This window comes from Vigna unguiculata, chromosome 11 (assembly GCF_004118075.2).
Source record: "Vigna unguiculata cultivar IT97K-499-35 chromosome 11, ASM411807v1, whole genome shotgun sequence".
Lineage (NCBI taxonomy): Eukaryota > Viridiplantae > Streptophyta > Magnoliopsida > Fabales > Fabaceae > Vigna > Vigna unguiculata.
The window spans coordinates 9,023,030-9,047,244 of record NC_040289.1 but is presented as its reverse complement, the minus strand read 5'-3'; the positions used below and the strand labels follow the sequence as shown (position 1 = coordinate 9,047,244).

At 38.2% G+C, this 24,215-nt stretch overlaps 1 pseudogene; it reads right to left on the bottom strand.

Annotated features, from left to right (window-relative positions):
- Positions 1-7,160: 7,160 nt before the first annotated feature.
- LOC114170153 lies at positions 7,161-21,243 on the bottom strand (annotated as a pseudogene).
- Positions 21,244-24,215: the final 2,972 nt, after the last annotated feature.

Sequence of the window (24,215 nt, the reverse complement as noted above, 5' to 3'; positions counted from 1 at the left end):
AAATCGTGTTCCCATAAAGTGGTCTAGCTTAATCCTTGACATTATGCTCAAAGCTAAGAGGTACCCGTAATATCCTCTCCCATACTCTCTCTTAATTTCTAGGATTTGCGAATACAAGGGAGTTGACATCACCGGGGAGCTTTGTCAAAGTACCATACATGCAAATGAGATTGCTGAAAGTTCTCTCAAGCAGCTAAAGCTTGTTCCTCTTGGTGATACCTATGTCCATAGAGATGACATGCCTAATTATGAAGTTGAAGATGAAGAACTTCCTCCTATTGATCCTATACCCCCTGCTGCACAAAATATTGTATCTTTTAGTGGTGTTGGATCATCCTTCTCAATAGAAGACAGCATAGCAAACATGAACAAAAGGCTAGAAGAATTATTTCTTCTTTCTAACTCTCGTCATGAAGAGGTTGTCGGATCAATTAGGGGGATTAATACTAGAATTTCCCATGTAGAACATAGGTTTGATGAGGAATTCACTCATGATGATGACATGAGTGCAGAATTTTAGGGGGAGAATTTCTTTCTAACTTATTATTTTCCACTAGTTGTACCCTCTTTTAAGTTATTAATAAATGAATTCTTACGTGTTTTACTGTGTAAAGGTTATCCCATTTAGGGGGAGTTTTCACCTTTTCTCAAATGATCAAAAATGGGGAGAATAAGTTTAAAAGAAGACATTATTTTATCTTAACCATTCTCTTTGTAAGTCTTTAAATTGCAGGAAGCAACAGGTACTTTAAACATATTTTGATCATCATAAAAAAGGGGAAGATTATTGGCAAAAAGAAGGAAGCCCATTGATTTTGAATGATGATCAAAGAATGAATGATGATCAAGCAAGAATGAAGACAAAATGTTCAACGGTTAAATGTTATCTTGTAAAATAAAATAAGTGTGTTGTAGAATAGTTTAAATTAAACTTAGAATCAGCAGCACAACATTCGTCTCTCTAAGGTTTCTTACTTTTGGAAAAACTACAGTGATAATCGATTATCACTAATGATAATCGATTATCTATGCAAAACTTTTGTTTTTCAGAAAACCTACTAGAGTAATCAATTATCCTTAGTGATAGTCGATTATCCTTGGCAGTTGGAACATGACATTTCAGTTTTTAACCTAATTTTCGAAAATCCTATTTAAGGAACTGCAGTTCAACTTCGAAAACACCTTTTTGAGAAACTAGAGTGCTGGTGTTGTGATTGCAAAGAGAGTTCTTTGAGTGTTCTCAAAAGAAGCTTTGAAAAACCTAGTGTAGGTAGAGTGATAACTTTTCCTAAGAGGTTTTCTAGGAGATTGAGTGCTGCTACTATTTCTAGGAAAGCTAGGTCAGGTTCTTTGTGTGATTCAGAGAAAGGTTGTTCATCTCTTGTGGCTTCAAGAGAGGTGTTTTCTTTCCCTATCATATTGTTATCTGAATGTAATATGATTTTTGTTAGTGATTGAGTTAATCTCTTTATTTGAAGAGAATAACAATTGGACGTAGGATCTTTTGATTCGAACCAGTATAAATAATTATGTCATTTCCTCTTCTCTATCTCTTTATTTCATATACTATTGCTTTTAAAGGAATTCACATTTAATTTAATCAGTAAAATTTTGGAAAATTTTTAAAGTATTCATTTTAATACCTAAAACCAATTCACCCGCACTCTTGTTTTTTATCTAAACACCAAACATTCCGTTGCATGATACCAACAGTAATTGTGAGTTCTTGATCTTAGGAAGAGATAATATGGAGTAATAAAAAAGTTGAAGTCTTTTGACCGCTCTCAAAGGAGAAAAGTAGGATTTGTGGAAGAAGGAAATGATGTCCTTTATAAAGAAAATATGTAAGACCTAAGAAATTTAAATAATTAAGTAAATAATTATTTAATAAATGCGGGTAATTATGAAGTGGAATAGTACTAGCTCAAGTGATTGAGAGTACTTGGTTATGTGAGAGGACTTGGGTTTGAGTCTTGTATATGCTAATTGTGTGTATTTTAATCGTTTATTATTTTAATAATAAACTACTTGATCATGATGAGTGATAATATAATCCTAGATTTATAGGAATTATCACGAAACATGAATTGGTTGAATTAGTTATGCACTTGAATTGTGTGGTTGTGTGTTGGAATCTTTGTTGAAGCGAGATAAGTTCTTTTTTGCCAAAATTCTTTTTGGCATGAATGTGAAGGGGTAGAAAAACCCTAGCCGTCAGAGGGCAGCTAGGAAGGCTGAGAAAATTATCATAAAACAGCCATAAAATGACAATTAGACCTAGTTTTAATGTAATTTTCGTTTTACCACTATTAAGCTTAATTAAGTTGTAGTCAAGACCCTTGGTGTAACATCCCTAAGGAATATTACTGATATTTAATAAATAAAATACAATTCAAAATAAAGAACGCATTTAATCAAAACCATTTCCCAAAAATAGTAAACATATACACATGTATCTACAAAACATCCCATGCTAGCCCTCGCTCCGAGTCTAAGCATATCCTGGCCCACCTGTCACATCATCTGCTCCCGAATAACAAGTTATCCGATCATCGCCACACACACGCAAAAAGGGTGAGCTATGCACAGTATATAAATAAAACATGAATATAAATATATTTCCCAACCCAAAATAACATAATTAACTTCATAATTTCCAATCACCCAAACCATGACCTCATAGTCCGTCATGAGTCATATGCATGAACTAGGCCTTGGGACTTCCCTGTGCTTCCACGAAACTAACTCATTCGTGGTCCAACCCTATGAGCCTATCCCGCTCATAGTCCTGCCCTACAGACTCCTCGCTTGTAGTATAAACATCCAAGTCTCATACTTGGACCCTGGCACGCACGCAATCACCATACTATGGACTCCTCGCCCAATAGTAGCCGACGGGAACATCATAGTTCCTTGCCATCGTGTGCCCGACACATGCAATCACCATACTAAGGACTCCTCGCCCAATAGTAGCCAATGGGAACTCAACCAGTTCCATGCCCATCATGTGTCCAACCACCTATAACATCCCAGACCCCTAATAGACTTAGTCCTTGAAGCCCACACCCCACAACACATGCATATACAATCTAACTATGGTATAACAACCAACCACACTCACAAGCACATAGAAACATAGTAAATCGCGTAAACTCGCTTAGGCTAGTCCACCTTGCTTAAGCGAGTTTAACTTAGCAACCAAAAAACGCCATCTCGCTTAGGCGAGATCCTCTCGCTTGGGCGAGCCACACGTTTGCCCAAACACCCATTCCCATCTCGCCTGGGTTAAAATGCAAGCAAAGACCACACATGACCAAGACATCTCGCTTAGGCGAGGTCATCTCGCCTGAGCGAGACCAACCTCGCTCAACACACTAAACTCCTCACTTGAACGAGAAGTGGCGCTCAACATGAGCACCCTTCCTTGCGAACTCGCTTAGGCGAGCCACTCTCGCCTAAGCGAGAGTGTTTGTCGCTCAAACCTGAAACCATTCGCCTAGGCGAGAAACGCAGCATAAGGCCAAAAACGAGGTTCTGCAACACTTGCTTAGACGAGATGGCCTCGCTTGGGTGAGGCTTGCAGAGTTTCCCTCTGTTTACGCACACAAACCATCCGAAATCACACCCAACCACAATCCAATTCATGCCAAACAATAGAGAATCATACACCAAATCATGTGCACATAGTACATACCAGAAATAATCCCAATAACCCAGTTCAAATCACAATTCACACTTACATTAACCAAAACCCTCATTTTCAACACCAAAATATGCAATGCATAAAAGACTCTACCAACTATAACAATCCAGCCATTCCTTAATTTGATTATACAGGCACAAATTTTACCCATCATCATATTACAATCGAGACAGCAATAACACAGAACCACCATTCACGTCTTAAAATTCACATACGTAAAATACAGCTCCCCTAACTTGAACTTCTTGATTCAATTTGGGAAAAAGAAATTGCTTCTTTGTTGCCCACTCCTTTGTTCCAAAAGCCTCTCAATTTAGCCTCCAACTCTCTTCCCTCACCTCAGAACTCGTGCTCCTCTCAAAAGCTAATTCCCAACACTGTCGAAACCTTTCTTTTCCTTTAAAATGGCCTTTTATAGGTGTCTTTATTAAGGGTTTTAAAAATAATACGAGCCTATCAGTTAGCAAAAATAAATCTTATTCTTTGTCCACCAAGGTTTGAACCCATGACCTTCCACTCATAAGGCCCAAAGCACAACCACTATGCCAATTCACATTTTGTTATACTTACATATTAATAATAGTTTACAATATCAATAACATATTCATACATATCCTAAAAAAATCAATAACAAAACAATCACACATAATTGGCATACATAGGACTCGAACCCAAGTCCTCCCACACAATCAAAGTACTCTTAACCACATGAGCTAGCACTTCTCCACATCACATTAAACAACAATTAATGCCATAAAGGCGCCTTCTATCCGCATTTATTAATTAATTAATTTTCCCGGGTCTTACAATTCCCCCACCTTTAAAAGTTTTTGTCCTCGAAAATAGAACTTACCAGTGAAGAGGTGAGGGTAGGACTTCCTCATGAGATCTTCCATCTCCCAAGTCATCTCTTGGGTTGCTTCGTCCTAGAGAACCTTCACAGTCCGAATCTCCTTCCTTCTGAGTTGTTTGACTTGAGAATCTAGAATCCTCACTGGTCCAACTCTAAGAGTCAGGTTCTCACGCACCTGAACATCATCCTGCTCCAGCACATGAGTAGGGTCCGCCACGTACTTCCTCAGCTGTGATACGTGGAAAACATTATGCAGGTTTCCCAAGTGAGGTGGCAATGCAATCTCGTATGCCACCGGTCCAATTCGCCTCGTAATCTGATATGGACCGATGAATCGAGGGGTCAACTTCCTCGACTTCAATGCCCTCCCAATACTTGCTGTAGGAGTAACTCTGAGAAATACGTGGTCACCCGCCTCAAACTCGAGTGGCCTCCTCCTTTTATCTGCGTAGGATTTCTGCCGACTTTGAGTTGCACGCATTTGTTCCTGTATTACCCTGACTTTCTCCGTGGTCTGTTGTAAGAACTTTGAACCAAGTACCACAACTTCCCCATCCTGCTGCTAACACAAAGGGGTTTGACACCTCCTGCCATACAAAGCCTCATATGGTGCCATCCCGATGCTGGAATGGTAGCTGTTATTATAAGTGAACTCCACTAGTGGTAGCATATCACTCCAAGTCCCGAGGTGATCCAGAACACACGTTCTCAATAAGTCCTCCAGAGACTGTATGGTTCTCTCAGACTGGCCATCCGTTTGAGGATGATATGCCGAGCTCATTCTCAACTGAGTGCCCAAAGTGTTCTGCAACGATTGCCAGAACCTCGAGGTAAACCTCAGATCTCTATCCGATATGATACTCTCAGGCACACCATGTAATCTGACTATCTCCCTGACGTACAACTCTGCCAGCTTATCTAGGGACATCTTCTGATTAATAGGTAGAAAGTGAGCGCACTTCGTCAATCTATCTACTATTACCCATATAGAATCATGGCCCCTCACTGACCTCGGTAGATGAGTAACAAAATCCATGGAAATGCTGTCCCATTTCCACTGAGGAATCTCAAGAGGCTCTAACGTACCACCTAGCCTCTGATGCTCTATTTTCGCTTTCTGACACACTAGACAAGATGCCACATAGTCTGCCACATCAGTTTTCATACCAGTCCATCAGAAAGTCGCCTTCAAGTCCTTGTACATGTTAGTCATACCTGGGTGTATGCTAAGACGACATGCCCTTCATCCAAGAGCATTTTCCTCCGTACCTGACTGTTGGGTATACACACCCTCTCTCTGAATCGCAGGATGTCATCTCTACCCATCCTGAAGTCTTTCCTCTTCTCTGTACCCAACTCACTAATGATATGCTGCAATTCCTGGTCCTTACCCTGTTCCACCCGAACCTCATCCAAGAATTCATTAGTGATCCTCAACATGCTGCACTGTATGTGATCTGTCTCCATATCCAATCCCAGATTCATATCTCGCAGCTTCTCAATTAACTCCAACTCCTTAATCATCATGGCCGACACATGAGATTTCTTCCTGCTCAAAGCGTCTGCTACAACATTAGCCTTACCAGGATGATATAATAGCTCAAAGTCGTAGTCCTTCAGGTATTCCATCCAGCGCCTCTACCTCATATTCAATTCCTTCTGATCAAACAAGTATTTCAAGCTCTTGTGATCACTGAATACATGAAATTGTGCCCCATACAAGTAGTGCCTCCATGTTTTGAGAGCAAAAACCACCGCCGCCAATTCTAAATCATGTGTAGGATAGTTTTTCTCATGCACCTTTAGCTGACGAGATGCATAAGCAATAGGCCGTTTCTTCTGCATCAATACACAACCCAGACCCTGGTATGAAGCATCACAATATACCTCAAACGTCTTGGCGGTGTTAGGAATAATTAATATGGGTGCAGTAGTCAATCTCCTCTTCATATCCTCAAAATAGACCTCACACTCCTCTGTCCAAGAGAAAGGTTGGTCCTTCCTAGTGAGTTGAGTTAAGGGACTCACCAGCTTGGAGAACCCCTCCACAAACCGCCTGTAATAACCCGCCAGACCCAAAAAGCTCCTCACCTCAGTAACCGTCTGTGGCCTTTCCCACTTCACCACTGTTTCAATCTTCACTGGATCCACCGATATATCTTGGGCTGAGATTACATGGCCCAAGAATTGTACCTCATCCAACCAAAACTCACACTTTGACAGCTTTCCATACAATTTATGCTCTCTGAGAATTCCCAACACTACTCTTAGATGATCTGCATGTACATCCCGACTTTCAGAGTATATCAGTATGTCATCAATGAACACGACAACAAACTGATCCAGGTACGGTCGGAATATCCTGTTCATGAAGTCCATAAAGATAGCAAGAGCATTTGTCACCCTGAATGGCATCACTACATACTCATAATGCCCGTAGCGTGATCTGAACACCGTCTTCTGCACATCCTCCGGTTTGACTAAGATCTGATTGTATCCAGACCTCAAGTCAATCTTAGAGAACACTGCGGCTCCCTTCAATTGATCCAATAGATCATCTATCCTCGGCAGCAGATACTTATTCTTTATGGTCAGCTTATTCAGCTAACGGTAGTCAACACACAACCTTGAACTGCCATCCTTTTTCTTTACTAGCAGTATCGGTGCTCCCCAAGGTGATGCGCTCGGCCGAATGAACTTCTTCTCAAGCAAATCTTCTATTTGCTTCTTCAACTCTGCCAACTCTGCGGGTGCCCTTCTATAACGCGCCATGGATACTGGACCAGCCCTAGGGATGAGATCAATGGAGAAATCCACATCCCTACTCGATGGCAACTCGGGTATTTCATCTGGAAATATGTCGGCATACTCCTCCACGATTGGAAACACACTGATCTTATTGGCGGTACTATTCTTTTCTGCATGAGCCACTATCATAAAGCAGGTGGCTTCGGCTTCTGCTTCGTTTATCGCCCTCTAAGCCAAGATTAACTCCAGTCCTTCATGTTTTGGGAATACCAAACTGCGCCGTCCAGAATCAATTATGACGTGATTGTTAGACAGCCAGCCATCCCCAAGATTACGTCCAGTCCCTCCAAAGGCAAACACACCAAGTTCACCTTAAATCTGCGACCTGCCACTTCCATAGAACACCCAATGCAGACTGAACTGGTAGCCACTTGACCTGAGGAGGGAGTTGAAACAAGCAACTCACATCCCAAATCACGTGTCACCAATTTCAATCTCCCCACGCACACATCAGAAATAAAAGAATGGGTTGCCCCAGAATCAAACAACACAAGCACTACATTACTAAACAACATACAAGGTTCAAGGATAAGATTACCCAACTGTGTAGCCTCTGTGGTGGTCAGGGCAAAGACTTTGCCCGCTGCCCTCGCTCGCTCTGCTGGCGATGCGGCTGGTTTCTTCGTGCCAAGACTCTTCTTTTCTGGGCAGTTGTTAGCGAAGTGTCCCGGTTTGTCGCATATGAAGCATTTGCGACGATCGCCTGACCCTCCTACATCGCCTGCCAACTGAGGGCAGTTCCTTTTCAGGTGGGGTCCGCCACACTGGTAGCAACTGGGACCCTCAGATGTTTGTGGCCTACTATACAGCTTTTTCATCTGCCTATCCTCCGTGACATTCTTCTGATGTCGGCTCACAATAGGACCAGGGCCCTTCTCCAAGTGCTCGGCGCTCTTGGCCTGTTCCACCAAGACTGGGAATCTCCTCTCTCCTAGAGGCGTCACTACTTTCTTCAATTCATGTTTGAGTCCCCGCTCAAAATTCAAGCACCTCCATTCCTCAGTCATATTTTGTGAGGAGTATCTTGCCAGATGTTCAAATTTGTTGACGTACTCCTGTACTGACATATCTCCTTGCTGCAGTGCAAGGAACTCTGCCTCCCGATCCTGTCTAGCAGTATTTGGAAAATATTTCTCCAGGAAACGAATCCTGCAGTTTTCCCAGGTAGCCGGCTCCTCCCGAGTCTCCATTTGTTGTTGCATACCTGTCCACCAATACTCTACATCCTCATTCAACAGATAGGTAGCAAAGAGCAGCTTCTGCTCATCCTCACAGTTCATCACCCTGAAAATCTTCTCACACTTGCGGAGCCATGCATCCGCTTCATCAGGAGAGGCCTTGCCAATGAACTCAGCTGGCTTGTGGCGCAAGAAGTCCTCCATCGTCGGCACCCTGACTGGTGCAATCACCGTCCTAGGCTGTGCGGCTACAGGTGGCTGCATCGCATCCACCATCCGGTGAATCGCCTCAACGATGTAATCAACACCACTACTCCTCCTCCTCTTGTTAGCAGCCATAGCCTGGATACGCCTCATTACAACTGCTAAAAATCAGTTGCTTAGTCAAACAAAACCATACAATTTTTCACATTGAACACACAACATACCACAAACAAATACATTGATCAGCTCACTCCCCACTAGCCCCAAAATATATTAAAAATATTTTCAAAACTTTTGCTCTGATACCAATTGTAACATCTCTAAGGAATATTACTGATATTTAATAAATAAAATACAATTCAAAATAAAGAACGCATTTAATCAAAACCATTTCCCAAAAACATGGGAAATTTAAAACTTTCATACATAAAGCCATAAGACCAGGAGTCCATGATTCATACAACTGGAATAAAAGTCAACGGCTCCTGCCGGGTTTACATAATATTCTAAAAAAAAAACAAAAATAGTAAACATATACATATGTATCTACAAAATATCCCATGCTAGCCCTCACTCCGAGTCTAAGCATCTCCTGGCCCACCTGTCACATCATCTGCTCCCGGGTAACAAGTTATCCGATCATCGCCACACACATGCAGAAAGGGTGAGCTATGCACAGTATATAAATAAAACATGAATATAAATATATTTCCCAACCCAAAATAACATAATTAACTTCATAATTTCCAAATCACCCAAACCATGACCTCATAGTCCGTCATGAGTCATATGCATGAACTAGGCCTTGGGACTTCCCTGTGCTCCCACGAAACTAACTCATTCGTGGTCCAACCCTATGAGCCTATCCCGCTCATAATCCTGCCCTACCGACTCCTCGCTTATAGTATAAACATCCAAGTCTCATACTTGGGCCCTGGCACGCACGCAATCACCATACTATGGACTCCTCGCCCAATAGTAGCCGGCAGGAACATCACAGTTCCTTGCCCATCGTGCGCCCGACACATGCAATCACCATACTAAGGACTTCTCGCCCAATAGTAGCCGACGGGAACTCGACCAGTTCCATGCTCATCATGTGTCCAACCACCGAGCACATCCCAGACCCCTAACAGACTTAGTCCTTCAAGCCCACACACCACAACACATGCATATACAATTTAACTATGGTATAACAACCAACCACACTTACAAGCACATAGAAACATAGTAAATCGCGTAAACTCTCTTAGGCTAGTCCACCTTGCTTAAGCGAGTTTAACTCAGTAACCAAAACACGCCATCTCGCTTAGGCGAGATCCTCTCGTCTGGGCGAGCCACTCGCCCAAACACCCATTCCCATCTCGCCTGGGCTAAAATGCAAGCAAACACCACACATGACCAAGACATCTCGCTTAGGCGAGGTCATCTCGCCTGAGCGAGACCAACCTCGCTCAACACACTAAACTCCTCGCCTGAACGAGAAGTGGCGCTCAACATGCGCACCCTACCTTGCGAACTCGCTTAGGCGAGCCACTCTCGCCTAAGCGAGAGTGTCTGTCACTCAAACCTGAAACCATTCGCCTAGGCGAGAAACGCAGCACAAGGCCAAAAACGAGGTTCTGCAACACTTGCTTAGACGAGATGGCCTCGCTTGGGCGAGGCTTGCAGAGTTTCCCTCTGTTTACGCACACAAACCATCCGAAATCACACCCAACCACGATCCAATTCATGCCAAACAATAGAGAATCATACACCAAATCATGTGCACATAGTACAAACCAGAAATAATCCCAATAACCCAGTTCAAAGCACAATTCACACTTACATTAACCAAAACCCTCATTTTCAACACCAAAATATGCAATGCATAAAAGACTCTACCAACTATAATAATCCAGCCATTCCTTAATTTGATTATACAGGCACAAATTTTACCCATCATCATATTACATTTGAGACAGCAATAACACAGAACCACCATTCACGTCTTAAAATTCACATACGTAAAATACAGCTCCCCTAACTTGGACTTCTTGATTCAATTTGGGAAAAAGAAATTGCTCCTTTGTTGCCCACTCCTTTGTTCCAAAAGCCTCTCAATTCAGCCTCCAACTCTCTTCCCTCACCTCAGAACTCGTGCTCCTCTCAAAAGCTAATTCCCAGCACTGCCAAAACCTTTCTTTTCCTTTAAAATGGCCTTTTATAGGTGTCTAAATTAAGGGTTTTAAAAATAATACGAGTTTGGGCTTTTAATTCCCCCCTTCAAGTTTACTTATATGGTAATTTCCCAGCCCCCTTGGCTGCCCCCTAGGCTTTTCTTTACCCCTTCATATTCATACCACAACTATCAGTTAGCAAAAATAAAGCTTATTCTTTGCCCACCAAGGTTTGAACCCATGACCTTCCACTCATAAGGCCCAAAGTACTCATTAGCCACTATGCCAATTCACATTTTGTTATACTCATAGATTAACAATAGTTTACAATACCAATAACATATTCATACATATCCTAAAAAAATCAATAACAAAACAATCACACATAATTGGCATACATAGGACTCGAACCCAAGTCCTCTCACACAATCAAAGTACTCTCAACCACATGAGCTAGCACTTCTCCACATCACATTAAACAACAATTAATGCCATAAAGGCGCCTTCTATATGCATTTATTAATTAATTAATTTTCCCGGGTCTTACACTTGGTGAAAGGAAAAGAGTAGGTTTGGAGATTTTCATAGTGTGAGGACTTTGGGAGTGCATTCTAGACGCCTAAACGAGACTAAGGAGTGGTGGTGTGTGTGTGTGTGTTTAAGTGGAAACAAGAGGGGAAGCATTTGTGGAAGAAAAGCAACGCTCAGATTATGCAAGCTTGAGCAAGGAAACCAGGTTAGGGGAGTTGAATCTCGTGATTTTGATGATTAATTGTTTAATTGCATGAAGTAGGATAAATTGTATATGCTTTCATGCTGAAAAACCTCAAATTTCTGGGTTTCTGGAAAATTTTGAAAAACCTTCTGGCAAACCTTCAAAGCCGCCAGTCGACTCATGTGAAACAAACCCAATTTCTGGGTTTTTGCCTTGAACCACCTGGTGGTGATGAACTGCCGCTAGGCGATGTATGGATGTGTGGAATAGGGATTTTCCATGAAAAAACATTGTTTTTAGTGTTTTTGCATAGCAAGAAATGCCAAGTGTTGGCTTCATACCACTAGGCGTCAGGTCCCTAATTTTTGGGCATTGGGCGCCATTGATTTTTCTAGTCTATGCAGTTTTTGTCAAATTGCATTTTTCGGTTCGTTAACTATCTGATTTAGGTGAAATTTTGACTGGTGATCCCTAACATGTTGTTCTTCACTTTGAACGGTGGAGATTTAAATTACATATATGTAGATGGAGATATACGTCACTCATGATTGGTTGTTTGAATTCCCTAAGAGTATGATTAGTAATGGATGCTTAAGGGTGCTTAAGTGCTGGTATGGCCTTGATTGGTGAATGTGTATATTTTGGTGTGTGTGTGTGTGTGTGTGTGCGTGTGTGATTGATGAGTATATTTTGGGTAGTGCTTGTTGAGCCATTTTGAATATATATATATATATATATATATATATATATATATATATATATATATATATATATATATGTTAGAGCGAATGTATGATGTTATAAGTGTGTGAAAAAGTCCACTATTGGTGATATCCCTATGATCAGGTGTTGTATGATCATGATGGGTTTTGGGCAAGTATGGGAACATGATAATCATACATTAAATGTAATGGAATTGTGGGGGCATGTGGAATAAGTATATAGCTTTGATTGTGTCTTATGTGGTGCATGTGAATTATATGCATGCAAAGGGTTGGGAAAATGAGAAGGGGAAAATAACGTGTGTGTTGGATTTGACTGTGATGGTTTTAATGAGCATAAGTGTGTCTACTATTTAAATTGGTTCCATGAATATGAGTGATGGTTGGTGAAATACATGTTTAATATGTGATATTTGTGTACAAGCATGTTAAAGCTATCTAAGTTAAGACTGCATTTGAGTCATGTGATTTGTGGAAGTATATAGATTCTTGATTATGGACATACATAATTGTAAGACTAGGATTGAATGTAACCTATTTTGGGGTGCTAAACCAGCAATAGGTCGTTACTGGTAAAGCGCTTACCGACCACCACTATGTCGCCAGGCGATAGGAGCACCAGGGAAGTCCTTGGAGCGTGTGGCGCCTGGCGATGAGGAGTGAACCGCTAGGCGATAGTCACTAAGACAATGGCTCTGTTTTTGTTTAGCGCCTGGTGGAGAGAGGGTTTTGCTAGGCGGAGTTCGCTGGTATTTCGCCTCGCAGTGCTTAGGCAGCGCCAAGCGATAGTGTAGAGGGATGTGTGTTCTTTTGGTTTGTGATTTGTGTGTTTGTGATGTTGGACTTGGACCAAGAGATGCTTATCAGTCTCATGACCAGGTAGGTTCATGAATGGGGATGAACACATGATTAATATGAGTGGGGAGGTTCATATGATTTGTATGTTCCGTGCTCACACTTAAGGGCTACTACGAGCGAGGAGGTTCGTAGCTGGATGGATCACGTGTGTTGGACTATGGGCGGGAAGGTCCGTAGAGTTGAACTACGAGCACGGAGGTTTGTAGAGGTGGGACCACGAGCGGATAAGTTCGTGGAAGCGTGATATATCCTGGGTTCATGGTCAAGTAATTATGCTGAGTTCCTGTGTTAGTAGTTTCATTTGTATAATGAGGCGATAATGCAGGGTCAAGGCTTGTATGCTTATGATGTGTGTGGTCTATGAAGCTTTGGGTGATACCTTAAGGATGGACTTTGCTGTAGCATTCCTTGAGTTGTGGCTTAGAATGATATCCCTTGAGTTGTGGCTCGGGATATAGGGTAAACACGTGGTATTCCTTGAGTTATGGCTCAGAATGGCATCCCTTGAGTTCTGGCTCGGGATGGTGGATGGACACGAGCATTCCTTGAGTTGTGGCTCGGATTGGCGAGTGTTGCTGGTGTGAGTGTGCGAGTTGTGGCTTGTACAGATGGGTTTAGGAAAATTGTGCTCTTCGACGTTAGCCGGCGAGTTTGGTAGTCTTAGGACAAATATGAACTACGATTCGTATTAGGAACTCCACCTAGCGTTATGGAGTGTAGTCCGTATCAAGTTTCCCACACGTGTACTACAAGTTGTGGCTTGTAGGCGGAGGCAACAAAAGGTATCTTGGGGTTCTCATCTAAAGGCGTAGAACATGGATAACATGGTGGTGGCCATGTGGCATGGAATCAAAGGATAATGTTCCTTTGATGGATGTATGCATATCATATATATATATATATATATATATATTTGAATTGTCTATAAATTTATTTGTTAGCTCACCCTATCTACTTGTGTTTGGAGATGATCATGTAATTCGTTACACGGGAGTAGATGATGTTGTAGGTGGTGCTGATGAGGCATAGCATCGGAGTAGGTTTGCTTGGGGATTTTATTTTATCGTTGTTTTTATCCATATTGTAATCAAATTTAATTTATCAGTTTTGGAAATGTAAAGACTTGGAATTTAATTTACAGTTATTATTTTGACGCTTAATGAGGTTTTTTTTAAATTTCTTGTGTTTTGGGAAGTTAAGTTATTATAAATGTGAGTTTGTATTTATTTCTATTTTATTTTAATTAAATTAATAATATTCTGCTTGGATGTTACAAAATCAATATGGGTGTAATTGATGTCATTGAGAACTATATTCCCATATTTCTTGATAAAGAGGGAAAATTACTTCTTCGAAACACTTGGGACAAAAGTCAGAGAAATAAAGTTGAACTAAACGCCAAGACAAGGTACACTCTACTGTCTACATTATCAAAAGATAAAGTTAATGAGGTTATCACTATGTTCATTGCCAAGAAGATTTGGAGTGTTATTGCATTATCTCATGATGAATTCCACGAGAATTCACACAATTAAGAATCAAAAATTAGACTAAGAAAAACATTCTAATTTCATGCCAAAAACGATAGACAAATCTTCTTCAAATAAAGCTAATGGAGAAAAGGTAACAATATCTAGTTTAAATAATGTCTATTTCTAATGATGGTAAGATTATTAACTTGTACGAAGTAAGAAAATACTTTTGTCATTCAAATAATAATTTGATTGATAAAATTGTGAAAAGGAATTCGTACATAGCATCAATAAATTTGTATGTGTAAAAATAAATTTAAAGGATCCAAAGATTTATAAGCAACAAAGGTAAGATTACAAAAGCCCGTAAGGGTATTTAAAATTCCTTTCAATTGTGTTTTACTTTCTATACCATATGATTCTCTTCATACACCCCATTCCCAATTGTTTAACTTTTTTCTTTCTACACCCATATACTCAGTTATGCACTCCTATGTTTTTATTTCTAATTTTACTGTTTTCTCCAAATTAAATTTTACCTTTCCCACATTTTCATTTTGTAATATTTTCAATTTTAATTTTACCCATCAAACCTTTTGTATATCTCACTTTTTTTCTAAAACAATAAAAATATTTGAATTCAAATAAAAATTAAAATGGTTTTAAAAAATTATTTTCTTTGTGTACCACACCTAGCCAAACTCGACCAAATAAATAAACAATACATATACCAAGGCAATCAAGTACTCAGCCTAGACCGGGTTAGCCCAAGTTTTACCAATTCTAACCTAAACATCTAGAGGAACAACCTACACCTCATATAACCAACATAAGCCGTCAAGGTAAGTAGCCGGCCTAGACCGACTACTCTAGCAGACCCGGTAAGATTAAAGCCTAGGCCGACTACTCCAATAAACTCAGTATAATGAAACCCCCCAGCGTTCAATAGGTCCTGAGGGCCTGGGCTAGGGCCCAGGCCCACTTACAGCCAAAGCCCAAGCCAAGGCCCGACCCATAGAATAACCAGACATAATTAATGCTCTATAAATAGGTGTGGACCCCAGTAATTAAAGGTACGCATTCATTAATCACAGATTTGACCTTTTGAGAACTTACTTGAGCTTCAGAGTCTCTTCTGTAGGTAATCCCTCCTTGGTTCAAGCTGACATGTACCAACCGGGAAGAGGCCAACTGAGGAGATAACAGACTACATGGTAAGGTGATGCTTGTGCCTAACTCATCTTATTTGTTCTCTGCAGGAACACTTTGTTTTCTTTTTTAGTGTCTACTTGATCGCTCGTGTCGCATAACACTTATTCTCAAAATATTAAAAAAATATAATAAATAAAAATATATCAAGACTTTTGGGTGTCTACTTAACCACATGTGTCGCATGACACCCATTTTCTAAATAATTAAATGGAAAAGACTTTTTGGTAACTACTCAACCGCTCGCGTCGCAAGACACTCATTTTCAAAAATATAAAAATTAAATCAAATCAATATTCCAATCAATTTCTTACAAGAACTATGTAATCCCTGATTTTCCATTGTGAATGGAAACACGTAGGAGCAAGGTCAAACCTTGGGGGCTTCACTTTTAAAATGTCATTTCCAAATAGTTTATAAAGAACTACATAACCTTGATTTCTCATTTTTAATGAAAATACATAGGACCAAGGTTAACCTTTGTCGAGTCCTTTTCACTCAAAAAATATATTTGTTCAATATAAAATAAACACGTCTTTCGTTAATTTAATTAAAGGTACCGCCTTTAGGTGGGCGTTGTAGGGTGCTAATACCTTCCCTACATGTAACCAACTCTTGGACCCAAAATCTGGTTTTTCATTAACTTTGTTTTATCTTTATGATTTTCCATAGCTTTCCAGAATAAACTATGGTGGCGACTTCAAATCTCTATTTTCAAACTAGTTTCTTTTTGGTTCGTCGTCCCATCACGATTTAGGTTGCAACAACATGTAACACACATAATATCAACATCAAAGGCACACACTGAGCAAGGAAATCATTCAACAACCCTCTATCTGAAATTTCAGTTTTATATCATACAACTTAACATCAACAATTATATTTAAATCACAAAATAGTGTAGCACATCCATAATTCCAACATGCGCATATTTTTATTAGATGATATTGTGCTCGTGATGAAAACAAAATAACAAGAGTTGCACTTTTCTCATTGCCCTTGATGGGAGAACCTCGACCTGACAATGAGGGTTCTAAAGTAAGGGTTTAGGACGCATTTGGAGTATCTGTGTTGTCAGATACCTCAGACTTGTCCAGCAAAGTCCCATTGTTGGGTTGCAATTTGTATGGCGAAGAAAGTCACCAGGAAGTCCACTTGCAGCAACGAGTTATGCGATCTCCATTGAGGAAGTTGATAGCCACAACAGTGTGGTGGAGTTGGCTGACAACAAGGTGTTGTGTAAATATTGAGATGTGGAAACATCGAGGCATTGTTGGGTTGTAATCAATATGTGAAGTCATGATGAAGGAAACCACTTGCAACGACAAAGGAACTCCACTTGTAGCGACGACTTGTGTGATCTTTGATGGCAAGGTGTTGGCTTTAATGGAAACATTGAGGGTTTGGCATCAACAAAAATGGCATCAACAAAAATGTCTAAAGCGTAGGGCTGACTTGAGGAGAATTTGTAGGGTTTTGTCTTCTAGTCGCTGACTTGAGATAGTTTTGTCTTGTCTTCTAGACATAAACATAGTATATTAAAATTCAATTTTAATTTTGTAATAAAAAAGAATAATTAAATAAGAGGTGAATAAAAAAAAGGGAAAGATGGCACCACAGAAAAAGATGGTCATGAAAAATGAAATGTATAACGACATTTAGAAATGTCATATTTTGCATAAAATGTGGCAATTACAAAATTGTCGTATTATAAAGCAAATTATGGAAATTTTTCATAACCGCCATATTTACCTCAATTTTTTGGAGTGGTTACTTTATATGTTTCTTTGAAAATTCACAAAGCTCGGATGATGACCGAGCCCTAACAGTAAAAATCCTATCACTGAGGGCTCAAATAAGGTACAACTATTTTATATCTTTCTCTTTGAAAATTCACGAAGCTCGAATGATAACCGGGTCTTGACCTTCAATGAAAATCTTATCACTGAGAGCTCACAAATTAACAATCAAGATATTTTAACTTATTCATTTACTCTCCGAACTACTCAAATACTTTCCTTATTACTAAATGACCTTAATAAAAGGTGACAACGAGTTAAAACACTCGAGTGGTTACCGAGCATCGTTCCCAACATTGTATTTGATTTCACCATTTTTCTCTTTTGAAACATCACGGGCATATGATAACAATTTTTACTCCTAGTTATTCACTGAGGGCTCATGAAGGTTGTTGATCCCGAGTTGTAAACTTGTCAATTATATATACTTGTCATTTTTATTGTTTTTCTTGTTGTTGAGGGCTCATAATTACCAATATGACAACACAACACAAAATAAACTTCAAGCTCAACTTGGGGGTGGGGATGCCCATTTAAAGTAATTAACTCAGCTTGGTTGGAGGATGGCCTAAAAAGTAAAGTAGATCAAACTATAAATTATTAGGCAGCTAGAGATGGACGCCAAATTTAGAGAAAAAACAAGAGAAACTTATGTAAATATGGTGTGAGAAAAAGCAAGGTCTGACCCGATACTAGAAGATGGTGGATGGGTTATGACAACATTTTCATCCCAACAAGTTGAGGACCCAGTACTCGAAGATGAATATTTAACGTCCAAAAGCCGACTTAAAGTTTATGGGTCCAAGAATTGAGTCTAAATTCATCCTATATTTGGTTTAAATTTTCGCTCAATATATTAAACATTACTATCAATTTTGTGAATATAGAAATTTAGAATTCATCCTATTACATCAAGCCACACATGGCATTTTCTATTGAAAAGGAAACTTCAAAATTAATATTCTAGGGATACAAATACAATATACATGTTACATATTTTTAATATTACAAAACCTATAAAAGTTGTCCATAATAAAATAATAACAATTTAATGTTACTAATTCCATGTAGTAAAACCAGGCTTGCTTCCAATAGGGATTGATGTATAAAGTTTCTGCAATTGTAAACAATGCTAATGTGTATGACAAACCAAAGCTCACACAAAAGATATATATCTCCACCAACATATCATTGACTTTGTCAATATCCACGTTATCTAGAATAGTTGTAGGAGTGGGATGACAACTCTTTTGTAATGGAGGTCCACAAAGAAATGGATTATCCATGTAGTACTCTCATCAAATGTGGCAAATTGGTTTGTCCCTTCAGGTATTGGGCCTAATAAGTTGTTGTGTGCCACACTTAACACTTCTAGTGAGGTTAGGATATTGAGCTTAGGAGGAATTTGACCATGCAACTTGTTAAAAGAAATATCTAAACTCTCTATCTGCACCAAATTTGTGAATGAATCTGGAATGTGTCCACTCAAATCATTATGAGATAAGTTTAATGATTTTATTCTTGCCAAGTTTCCAAGCTCGTATGGGATATCACCCTTCAGTTTATTCTTTGAAAGTCAATTCCAAACATATAAATAAGAATGCTTCCTAAGTAAGTATCAATTCTTTTCTTTGAAGTGAAACTTGCTTTCTCTTTCTTTTGCTCGTTGAATGATGAATTTCCTCGAAGTCCTCCATCAAATACTTTTAATGATGAATCAAGATTCTTATTCTCAAAAGGCATTTTTCCCCAAGCAATGGGGAATTTCTCCATAAAATTTGTTGTTTGAAAGGTCTAACATGGTTAAATATGTCAACTGACATAATTGCTTAGGTATATCCCCAGTAATGTAATTACCTTTTAAAAGGAGAAAATTCAATTTTGAATGACCCAAGTCTTGTATCATATATCGAATATTGCTAGATATTTCACTGTGGCTAAGGTCTAACATCATTAAATGAGAGTTCTTCTTGAACATTTTTTTGGACAATCCTGTGAAATGATTATTACTCAAATGGATATATTTTATAGAAGAATTTAGAAATGATGGCACAAGACCACTCAAATTATTTTGTGGGAGATCTAAATGACATAGATATTCAAGTTGTGTCAATTCTAATGGAATGTATCCTTCAAAGTGGTTACTGGACATATGAAGTTTTGATAATGTTGATTTTTTCTTTCAGAGGGCTTGGAATCTTTCCTACTAAATGATTATTGCTTACATCCAATGAAATGATTGATGTGTTAAAAATGTTGCTCGAAAGTCTACCACTAAAATAGTTATCATTCAATGATAACACCACCAAATCAATGGGTATTTTAAACATGGGTCCCTTGAGTTTATTATTTGAAAGTTTCAAAAATAGGAGTTGGTGGTTAGCTTCAAATATATCATGTGATATTTATTTAGACAATTGGTTGCTTGAAAGATCCAAATCATATAGTAACTTCATTTGGCCTAACTCACGAGGAATTGAACCTTGGATGTGGTTCCCAAAAATATTTAGATGTTTCAAATTTGGATAAATTGAACTGATATTCTTGCTCGGGATTTCACAAGTTATGTAATTTCCAGACATGTCAATACTCTGTAAATAAAGAAGGGGACGCAGTGGTAGTTGCATATTACTAGTGAAAGAACAATTTATAACATAAAATTCAGTCAACTTTGTGTTGTTTTCAAGCAACCAATGAGGAAACACTCCTTCCAACCTACAATTGGTGAAATCTAAGTAGGTCAAATTCTTTTGATGTAGAAGAAACCTGGGGAGCGGAAGAGAATCATTCTTAGTCGTTGAAGGCAAACTAAGCACTTGTAATTGAAATTTAGGAATCCAAGTTTGCAAACTAGGTTGTAAGTCCAATATGGCTTTGTTTCCTTCACCATATATGAACTTGAGGTTTGATTGATTGGCAAATGGTGTAAAAGAAATTGGAACTTCAAATTGGTTTTGTTTAAAACTAAAATATTCAAGTGACGTAAAGCTAACAATGCTAGAATCAAAATGTCCACTGAATTGATTTTGTGAAAGTTCCAACTTCCGAAGGGATGTCATGTTTAAGAAGGATGTGGGAAGCGATCCCACAAATGAGTTTTGGTTTAGATATAACTCTTCAAGATTCTTGAGCCTAAACCTATTTGAAATATGAAATTTTGAAAAATAAATAGAAATTTTCTTATAAGGATTATAGCACAAAAGATATAAACATTTCAACAAAACTAAAAAAGAAATTAGTATAACATACATATTATGAATAACTTAAAAAGAAAAACTAATAATATAATTACTAGCTGGAGGAAGGATGTCATCTATATCACAATTTGAAACAGACAGAATCCTTAAGGACATCAAATTCCCAATAGTTTTGAAAATCCATTGTCCATGTTACTATTTTCATCCAATCTCAAATCTTCTAAGTTACTTAAATCATGAAAATCGGCACAATAGAAAAAGAAAATGACATGAATTTTAAATGTAACAACAACGAAATCAATTTACCTTAGCAAAATCATAAATATTACTACCTCCAGCTGTTCCATTCAAGTTAGTGTAAGACATAGAAAGCTCTTTAATGGATGATGGTAAAACTCGTAATGATGAAGGATTGACCCCAACCAAGGATGAAGGCACATGCTTAAGAAGACTAAGCATGAAAGGAAGTTCACTAATCCTTCATCCCTTTCATTTGTGTTTGTTATTTTTGATTCCCTAAGTTGACTTAGTTGAATCAACTTTAGTTAACTTGTTGACCTTTGACTAGGTTTGACTTGTTGACTATAGTTGACTTTACTTAAGCCAACATGCTAATCTATGTTTATTTGCTTTGTAGGTTAATTAGGAGTAAGAAAACAATGCTAGGTGGCGCATGGTGATTGGGGAGCATAAATGATGTGGATGAGAGAGTAAAACAAAGGCATAAAACAAGTGTACCTATGTACCTTTGGTCTCCTTTGTTTTTAGCACTTTTTGGAGACATATGAGACACATTCTTTGTCTCCTTTTGTACTAGAACGAAATTTGCCTTGCACACACCATAGTTGGCTCTTTTGTCTCTCATTTTTGTAACCTTATTTGACCTAGTTTCTAGAAGCTAGGGTTAGGTTTTTGTAGAGACATCCTTAGCTATCTTTTATTTGCTTAGAGGCCCCTAAACTCTTCTATATAAGGGGTGCTCCTAGACATGTAAAAGGGTTGAACATTTTGAAGTAAAAACACTCTTGTGTCTCAACCATTTGTGAGAGTTTCCTCCTTAGGGAGTGAATACTTTTAAGCCTTATCTTGCATAGCAAGTGGCGGCACACATCCACTCATCTTTAAGGTTGCCATGGCTTCTAGCCTAGTCTTGTAGTGGCGTGCTTCTCACATTTTTACCATTTCTTTCTTTTCCATTTCATGTTTTCTTCTTCCTTTAATTGTTCTTGATTTTCTATGGTTTATGTGCTTTCCATTTCCTTTTTGTTTTGAATCAATCCATCATCTTCTTCTCTTGAGCTTTGTGAAAGGAACCTTCACATCTAGATAGCTTGCTATCTTAATGTTCAGTGGGGATTTCACTTAGCTTTCTTAATCAAGTCACACCATATTCAATAATCTCAAAAAGAAACAAGATAATCCTTCATCACGTAATGACTCTCTTAGCTTGTTTCTATATATCCTATTCTCATCCAAAACAAGGACATCTAGTTTACTTAAACTTTTTGAGCCTGAAAACAATGTAATTTGAATTTACTAACAATGTAAATAAAAGTTATGTTTCCCCTAAATAACAAATTAAATTTTTTTTTTAATTTGATTTTCTTAAATACCTTCATGGCCTACCAAATTTTGGACACCATTATAGTCTAGATTAAGATTCGTCAAGTTAGTCAAAGTCCATACATTAGATAAAGTCAATAATCAAGGTAATATTTTTCTTCACAATTGAAATATCGAAACATTACAATACTAGTAAAATAGAAGCATTATAAAAACTATAATTTACTTTTAAATAAATATTGTTTTTTTTCAAAAACTAGTGTGAGTTAAACCTCTAAAAGTTGACTTTGTTTTAATGGAAGAAATTAATGTAAATTCAACTCTAACTCAATTATTGATCTTTTCTCTTATCAAAAGTTGTCTTGTAGAAAATAATAGAGATTATGATGATCTAATATGATCATATTTAATTTTGGAGTATGTTTTTTCCCCTTAAATATCAAACCTCTTTTTCTTAATGTTGTTTTTCGTGAGGCGGTGTTCAACAAGAAAATTATCAAATAATGATCAATTTTATAACCGAAAAATATGTTTAGAGACCAATTGAGAAACTAATTTTCTAATTAGAGACTAATTTATAGACCAACTCTTTTGGTAGCCAAAACCTAGGTAGTTAATGTTAGTGACCAATTTAGAAACCAATTCATAATAGAAACTATTTTAGTTACAAATTTAGAAATCAATTATAATTTTTTGAAACTATTTTTAGTTTATAAATTGGCATCCAAATTGGTTATAAGAGTGACTAATTATTTTTTGTTACTATAATTAGTCATTAATCAAATATTTAAATTAGTCCTTATAATACTCACTTAAAATATTTAAATTTAGTCAAATTTCGATTGACTAGACTGAATTTGTCCAAATTTCGACTTGGGTTGACTTAGCTAAATTTTTTCAAATTAAAGCTAGGGTAATTCGGTCGAATTTCAGATGGCATCACCTTGGCCAAATTCGACCAAATTTCGATCCAGATTGGCTCGACTGAATTCGACCAAGGTTAAGTCGGTCATAGTCGCCCAAATTTTTGTCGATGTTGACACAACCAAATTTTGCCAAATTTCAGTTTGGGTCAACTCGGCCAAATTTGGTCGAATTTCAAACAGAATCATCTTGATCGAAATTATCTTGACGTTGACTAGGTCATAATAGGACAAAATTTTGGTCGAGGCCATATTAGGTCAAGTCTGCCCAACCAAAATTTAGTCGTATTCGGCCAAGATGACCCTAGTTGCATTTGGTCGAGTTAGTCCCAACCAAATTGTGCTCGAGTTGGCCCCGACCCAATTTGGTCGAGTTGGCCCCGATCTAATTCAATTGAGTTGGCCCTAGTCAAATATTTGGTTGAACTTGGTTGAATTTGATTGAGTCAGTCCTAACCGAAATTTGGCCGAATTCGGTCATGTCAGTCTGAACTGAATTTCGGTCAAGTCCGCACCAACTAAAATTTGACCGCATTCGATCGAATCAGTCCTAGTCGATTATCGGCCAAGTCAACCCCAACCATTTTTCATCTTGAACAATGAGAAATTTCACAAATTATGGAATTCCAATTTCCTTCTTTTTAAGTTAATTTCAAATTCCACTATTTAGTTATTTAAAATACCTTCTTAAAATTCCTCAATTTCAATTTTCTCTTAATTTTCTTATCCAAACAAGTCATTTTACTTCAAATAAATTCAAATTCTCCAAATAAATGAATTACTCTCTTAAATTGCCTCATCCAAACACACCATAAGGAAATGAGGTTATGGGTCTTTACTCTTATATAGTGT